Genomic DNA, 8,694 nt, shown 5'->3' on the forward strand with positions numbered 1-8,694 from the left:
AAAAAGACATGAACATCTCTATTGTCGACTAAAACGTAGCTTGTATGGGCTCAAACAAGCCCCGAGGCAGTGGTATGTTAAGTTCGATTCTTTCATGATTGAACATAAGTTCATAAGATGTGAATCTGATCCGTGTATCTACTACAAGAAACTTCTGAATGGTGAATTCATTATTCTTCTTCTCTATGTTGATGATATGTTGGTAGCTGGTACAAGTTCTAGAATTATTTGTGAGTTAAAAACTAAATTGGTAAGTAAATTTTCTATGAAGGATTCAGGGGCAGCCAAGAAGATTCTTGGCATGACGAGCACCCAAGATAGAGAAAAGAAGGAGATCACTTTATCACAAAATGAATACATTGACAAAATAGTTGATCATTTTGGTATCGCTGATGCCAATATTATTTCTATCCCACTTGCCACTCATTTTCAGTTATCTTCTGATTTGTGCCCAAAAACACAAGCAGACAAGGATTTCATGGAAGGAATTCCTTGCAAATCAGCAGTTGGTATCATTATGTATGCTATGGCTTCTACACGTCCCAACATTGCTCATGCGGTGGGAGTTGTGAGTAGATTCATGAGCAATCCCAAGAAGATTCATTGGGAAGCAGCTAGGTGGATATTGAGGTACCTAAAAAGAACTTCAGATTATGCATTATGCTTTGGTGGCAACAATGTTCAGTTACAAGGTTTCACAGATTCAGATCTTGCTGGAGATTTAGACAAACGGAGGTCTACTATTTGTTATGTCTTCATGTTTGTCGGAGCTGCCATTAGTTGGGCCTCTAGGCTGCAACATTCTATTGCCATTTCTTCTGCAGAGGCTGAGTATCTAGCTCTTTCTGAAGGTGAGAGAGAAATGCTCTGGTTGCAATGATTGTTTGGTGAAATGAAGTACCAACAAAGCAATTATGTTATGTTTTGTGATAGTCATAGCGCCATTTTTATGGCCCATAACCATTCCTCTAAGCGACGTTCTAAAAATATTGATGTGCATGCTCATTCTGTTCATCATATGGTTGAAGAAGGGAAGTTGAAGGTTGTTAAAATTGATACAAGTGTCAACCCAATAGATATCTTTACTAAAATTGTGTCCAAGGAGAAGTTCAAAAGTGCTAGGACTTCTCTTGGGCTCGTAAAGAAAAAGTAAATCAGCAAGAAGAGCAGGGGAATGACTGATCAATAGCAGCATCCATTGGCTATCAGGTGGGAGATTGTTAAGATGAAAACCAACAAACATCATTGCCTTCCCTCCAAAACTGTGTCTCTTCAGTTTCCGGTGTAGTTGGAAGCTTATTTAAAGCTGTTCTTGTATCATTGTAAAATGTAATTTGTTGATATAATAAAAGACCTCTGCTCTCAGTGTGGATGTAGGCTAAGTTTTCTGAACCACAATAAAGTCTGGTGTTTAGTCTTTGTGCTCTGTTTTTCATCCTTTTTATTTCTGCAAACTGTATTTGTTTATCTTCTATCTTTTACAATCCATTTATACAATTGTATTCAACTATGAAATGAACACTTAAGAGAAAGTGAATGGTCATATGACCGATGAGCTTCACATTCCCAACTGCCACAAATATAACTATATGAAGGTTGAAATCAAGTTGTAGAAGTAAGAATCACCCTAAGATCACCAAGTAAAAGGAATCCAAAAGTCATCATAATGTATAAGAAAGTAAAGCCACAAAATTAAAAGAATGTGAAGGTTCATTTTTAAAGATGGAAATTGAAGCTATTGATTTAAGATCTAAATGCTAACCACCCATTATTTTATTGAAGAAGCTTTGTGAAGGTATCTTCAGTTTATTTTGTAGGAGCTAAGAAGCCATGCCAAACTTAAGAAATCACACCAAAGCTAAGAAGCCACACCAAACTAAAGAAATCACAACCAATAAAATATTTGTAGGTCTATAGAGATGAAAGAAGATTGAAGGTTTGAAACACAACCCCAAATCGATTAGAAGGAAAGAGGAAAAATAAATCACCTAGCCTAAATGTGAAGGGTTGCCACATGTTAAAGGTTCATGTGATGGGAGTCTGCCACCACCAAGATAGCTATGGAGAATCCCTAGTTTGTAGAAGAGAAGCCACCCAAGTTGAAGAGTGAAGTATTTTAAGTCAATAAAGTCAAACTTGTTGTCAATGTAGAAGCCACAGTTCAAATGAGAAGTCCACCTTCAAAATGATTGATTGAAGTTAAACTGGCATTTGTATATCAACTGGAGAAAGGATCAGATTTGTTTAAATAGTTTCATGTTTAAAAAGAAGTTGTAATCAAGGACATTGCAGTTCAAATGTTGTACAAGATCTTGCATATTAGGTCTGAAGTCACCTCCAGAATGCTGAAGCATTCAATTTTTGAGGAAGTCAAATTAAAGTCTTTGAAAAGGTCATAATGTTTTGTCAAAACTATAGGAGGAGAGAAATTGTGGACCTATAAAGGAGTTGCAATGAAAAACATTGCCAAACAAATATTGTTGAATAATACATCATAGTAGGAGGCAGTCCTATTGAAATCGAATGAAGATATATATTTGTTTGTGTTGATTTCTTAAATGGTTGAAATCAAGGAGATTGTTGGAATAGTAATTTCCACACATCACATGAGATAGTTGTGGTCTTGTGCAACTATTTTTTTGCTTGAGATAAAAAATAGAATTTGCATGAAGAAGATAAGTAGAGGTTTACATATGCACGTTTATCTTTCTTAATGTGTCAAAGACTTTTATTTATTGAGGCTATTGTATTGAATTCATCATCTCTGATCATTTTGATTAGTTGATCCTTGATCTTGTGATCAAGAAATATTTGTAATCCAAATGATTGAATAAAGGATTATTTGTGGGGGAGCAAAAAGTGGTCAAGGAAGAAGGTCAACAAGATGGCATAGAGAGTGATTTATAAATTCCAATCCTCGAGTAAAACAAGATCATGCCATGGAATATAAGGGGGTTAAATAGCCTCCACAAGCAGGATGTCCTACACACTTTTGTTAGGGACCATAAACTGGATATCTTATTAGTTCAAGAGTCTAAGATGCCTAAAGAGAGGGTTGAGAAAATAAAAATGTACAAGCTTTATAGGGTGTATGGTAACAAATCGGAGGGAGCTTCTGGTGGAGTTGTTATATTTTTGAACCTGAACTTTATTAAGGGGGAGCTGTGTTTTGAGAGTGCTATTCATGTGGCCACTAGAATTACCCATATAAGAGACATTTTTTGTTGGATACAGTCTAACGTATATGCCCCTAATGGGAGAGGGGGTAGAAAAATCTTTTGGTAAGAGCTTGTTGTTTTTTGCAGGAAGTATATAAATAATATTTGGGTTGTCATGGGAGATTATAATACTCCTCTCTAGGAAAATGAGAAATTTGGGGGTTCTCTGGTGAATTTAGAGAGTAGAATGGATCTCATGGACTTCATTAATAATTAGGCTCTTTTTCAATCTTGAGGTACAGGGAGCTTCCTTTACTTGGTCAAATAAGTGATCTAGTAAGGATTTGATCCAAGTCAAATTGGATAGAGCTTTAATATATGATCAGTGGTTCTTAAATTACTTCTGCCCCTTAAAGGCTCTTTCTAGAGTTGGCTCAGACCATTTTCCTATCAGTTTTGTGGTGGATCCCATTTTAGCTAGGAGAAGCTTCCCTTTAAGGTTTGAAAAAATGTGGCTTTCCCATCCCCAAATTTAGGAAGAGGTTAAGAAATGGTGAAATATCTCGGTATCTGGGATGATGATGTTCAGAGTGGTGAAGAAGATGATGGGAGTTAAAAACAAAGTGAGAAGATGGAATAAAGAAACTTTTGGCAATATTTTTCATATCAAATATGAGTTACAACTTGAACTTAAAGTTATCCAAGACAAAATCCAACAGGAAGGAAATATTGAAGATAACAAATTGAAAGAGAATGAGTTGTTAGTAAAGTTGCATGATGTTATCTCTAAGGTGGAGAATTTTGAAAGAAAAGATCAAGGGCTATCTGGATTTTGGAAGGGGATAAGAATACCAGGCATGTCCACATGAGTGCTCTTAAGCATAGGTTGCTAACAAAATTTCTTTCGTTGAGTAGAATGACAACCGCTGTGACAAGGATGAAGATATAAGAACACAAGTTGTTATCTTCTTTAGTAATCTCCTCTTAGGAAAGGCAGGACTTTCTCTTGGAGGCTATCCTTAAGATTATTAGGGAAGAAGATAATAAGATGCTCAATGTTATTCATTCTAGAGATGAAGTTAAGAAAGATGTCTTTTCTATTGAAGGCAATAAGGCTCCAGGCCTTGATGGCTTCCCCATGTTCTTTTTCCAACATTTTTGGGACATTGTGGCTGAAGATGTAGTGAATGTTGTTAAATATTTTTCTTTGGGTCTAGAAACCTCCTCAAGGAACTCAATGCCACTTTTCTGGCTCTTATACCCAAATGCTATGGGGCTGCGGACTCGGAAGCGTTCAAGCCTATCAACCTATGCAATTCCTTCTATAAAATTATATCAAAAGTCTTGAACTCTAAAATGTTGCTTATTTTGCCTTCCCTAATTTCCCCCTAGCAGGATGGCTTTGTTCTTGGAAGGTAGATTTTGGACTCTATTATTACTATACATGAAAATATACATTCTCTTGTGGAATCCAAAACTGAGGGTTTTCTCTTTAAGCTATATATTTCTAAAGCTTATGATCGTGTAGACTAGAATTTCCTAATAAAGATTATGAGGGTGTTTGGTTTCAGTGAAAAAGCTCTTCAGTTGGTTGAACAACTCATTTCTACAACATCCATAGCTATCATTGTTAATGGATCTCCTTCATACTTTTTCAAGAACTTTAGAGGTCTATGGCAAGGTGATCCCATATCCCCCATTCTTTTTACCATAATGGAAAAATGTTTAGGCAGAAATTTGAAGAAAATGGTTGATTAGGGGTCTATAATGGGTTTAAGACCCTCCTCCATCAACTTGGTTTTCTCCCACCAAAAATTTGTGGATGATACCATTCTGATGGGGAGATCAATTGTGAATAAAGCTAGAAACTTGAAAAAAGCTTTGGATGGCTATGAGGTGGCTTCTTTTCAAATGGACAATAGGCAAAAGAGTTCTCTCTTTTTCTTCAATACTCCTGAGCCTAAGTAGAATAAGATTGCTAGAATTATTGGTTGCATTACTAAGTCTTTACCCTTACTTTATCTTGGCTTGCCTCTCGGTTTCAAGCCTCCTGGCTCATTTTGGAATGTATTAATTGAAAAATTCTGTAAGAAGCTTGCAGGATGGAAGGGAGCTCTCCCAAGTCAAGAAAGTAAAATTCAGCTACTCAAAGCTACTCTTCAGAATCTTCCTATGTATGCCTTAAGTATTTTTAAAATCCTTGCTAAATATGTGGAAGGTATTGAGAATATCCAAAAATAATTTCTCTGGTCAGGGGTGGAAGAAAGGAAAAGAGTGTCATTCATTGGCTAGGAAGCTATTTGTAGACCTAAACATATGGGAGGGCTTGGACTTAGAATAATACAGATGATGAATAGATCTCTCCTTGCTAAACAAATTTGGAGAACTATCTTTTCTAATGGAGAATGGATTAGCATATTAAGGAGCAAGTATTTAATGAACATTGCCTCTCTTCAGACTTTTATGGACTCTCCCAATCTACCTCATGGTTCTGCTCTCTGGAATGATATGATTAAAGGGAGAAATTTGATTGAATTTGGAATAGGTTGGAGTATAAGAAAAGGGAATAAGGTTGATTTCTGGGAGGATAGATGGTTAACGAAAGAGCCTTTAATTTATTGTGATGTCTTTGCTAGATGGGCTAAAAGGTTTAAGGACTTATTTGGGCCTTCTGTTAAAGATTATAGGAGAAATAGTGAATGGGTGGATCTTTGTCAAGTCATCTTAGATCTTATGCCTATTCAGTCTTCCTTGATGGTAGTCACTATAAATCTTGACTAGCAAGAAGATCTTTTAGTTTGGATGGCTAATGCTAATGGCAATTACTTTGTATCCTCTACTATCTCTCTGCTGTCCTTTTCTCTTACCCCTTCTCCCTGTTGGATAAAAGCATGATTTAAAAACATGACTCCCAATATTAACATTTTTTTCTAGATTCTTTTGTAGAACAAAGTGCTCATAGTTGATAACCTTTGTAAGAGGGGCTTCCAAATTTTGAATAGATGTTACCTATGTAAGGAAGATGCAGAATGTGAATCATATTTTCATGTAGTGCTCTTATATGACTTCAATCTAGAGTAGAATCCTACCACTTTGGAGCATATCCTAGGTTTTTCCTACCTCTATTGAGGACCTCTTCTCTCAATGGATTTCTCCCTCTCTGAATCCATTTATCCACGGGGTGTGGTTCTTTTCTTTCCTATTTTTGGCTTGGGGAGTTTGGAAGGAGTGGAACAACAAAATTTTCAAGGATAAGGAAACTCTAGAGAACTTGGTTTTTGAAAAAAATTTCAGACTTATAGTGGCGAATACCAATAATATCCCTAAGGAGGAGAAAAGGAAGGAGGTTGTGATCTACACAGAATATGATCTTAAGATCCAGCAAGGGCTTGGATGGTTAAAGAGGATATCTCCATGACTTAAAAACCTTCTAAAAATAATCGTGAATGTGTTCGCTAGATTCATCCCCCGAGGGGTTGGATCAAAGACAATTTTTATGGGGCCACTAAGGGAAACCCAAGGCTGGTTGGGAGTGGGGTAGTGTTAAGATGGAAATTTTATTTTTGCGATGACACTCTCCCTGGGCTCTCACTCCAACCACATTGGTGAAGCCATAGGTGCTTACAATGTTATTGACCTAGCTTATAAAAAGAATTTCAAAAATATTTGGATAGAGGGAGATTCAAAAAACATAATTAATTGTGTACAAGGGAATTAACCCCCATCTAGGACTATCAAAAGTTGGATTGATGAGGCTAAGGCCATCCTTACCAACTTTGACAAAGTTAAGATAACCCATATTTATCGGGAAGCTAATTAGGTGGCTGATTTTTTCACCAACGAGGGGCTAAAGCTAAATGGATGATGTACGTGGAATATCTACAATGATCTTGGAGCTTATGTCAGAGCCTTAATTGGCTATGATATCATGCATGGGAAAGCTTCCACGTTAAATGATGATTGATATGGAAGAGGATCGGTACTTTACCTTCATTTGTCATGATGAAGGTGCATTAATTACACCTAAAGGTGGCAGAGCTTGGCACATTTTCTGAGCACTTTGGTTCTATTGCTGGATTTGTTCTCTATTCATTCGAGCTGTGAGACACAGAAGGAAGATCACTGCAAAAATGGGAGGCAGTAGGAAATGGCTTGAGATGATTTAGTGTGACAAGAGTAGGAAGAAGCCTGAAGTCTGGAGACATATTAAAAGAGGGGGATTGGTCCCCTTCATTGATAAGCTTCATGGCCTAGATCAAAAAATCACCCAGTATTTTGTGAAGAATTGGAAGGAGGGTGAAATTGTTCTCTTTGGACGGAGGGTAAGGGTTGATAAGAATGTGATTGGAGAAGTTACTAGGCTCTCTACAAAGGGGGTTAAATTATTTAGGGATAGAAAGTTCTTTGATGAAGTGGTCCTCAAATTTTTGAAAACAAAGGAAGAGAGGGAGACTCTTGTAAACATTTATAGCAGTTACTTCGATGATGGGATTGTCAAGACTGCTTAGAGGGAATTTCTAAGAATTATCATTGATTAAATCACTTTGGACGGTTGATTCATCGAGGTTTATGACTATCACTTTTGCCTTCTCAACCACTTTCGTCATAAGGTGAGGGTTTCCTTTCCCCATTATTTGTTATGTTCTTTGAACCATAGCATTAAGATGCATAGAAATAGTTCTAGGAAAAACCTTGTGCCGCATGCAAGCCTAATTAGACTGATTTCTGAGCACTATAGTCAAATGCCCACCCCATCCAACCCTTTATTTGTCTCGGCCTCTAAAGATTAGTTTACTAATGTTAGTATGTCTGAGATTGATGAGGATTCATCCTCTGATTGGGAGGAGGAGGAGACCCCTTCCAAGAAGGTGCCCAAGAAAACTAAACAAAGTATGCCCTCGGGCAAAAATGAGGCCTCTGCTAATACTCCTAAAGATACTCCCAAGGCTTCCTCTAAAGATGTGTTGGAAGTGGAGAAGAAAAATTCTTAGAAGAAACTAGTTTCCTACTCTAAAGATCCCCTTGATGACAATTCTTCTTTCTCTAAAGATGCTGAGAGTTCCTTTTCTTTGCATTCAGCTACTGATAGGGAGAACCAACCTATATTCCCAAGTAACCTCAACCTGGATGATCATTATTTTAAACCAGACAGAGAATTACCAGATGATATCTTGGCTATTGTAAGAAATGGGGTGGTTGATTATTTTTGGTTGATCAAATGGGTATTTCATGAGATTAAAGATCTCAGCATCAAGATCAGAGTCATCTCTAGAAAGTTGGAAGATTTAGAATTTGAAGACATGACTCAAAATTCTAATGAGGATTTATGGACAGAAAAGGAGAAGGTATCGATGGCTGAGTGTTTACCAAGAGCAATTCAGGTTATGGAGAAAATGAAAATTGATAATGAGAAAAAAATGAAGCGCATGGAAGGGTAAATGGGAAAGATTAGGGGTATCATGATTACTAATGGAGCACAATCATAAGATAGTTAAGAATACAACCTCTACTCTAGTGCAAAAATAGGAAACAACTC

This window comes from Cryptomeria japonica, chromosome 4 (assembly GCF_030272615.1).
Source record: "Cryptomeria japonica chromosome 4, Sugi_1.0, whole genome shotgun sequence".
Taxonomy (NCBI): domain Eukaryota; kingdom Viridiplantae; phylum Streptophyta; class Pinopsida; order Cupressales; family Cupressaceae; genus Cryptomeria; species Cryptomeria japonica.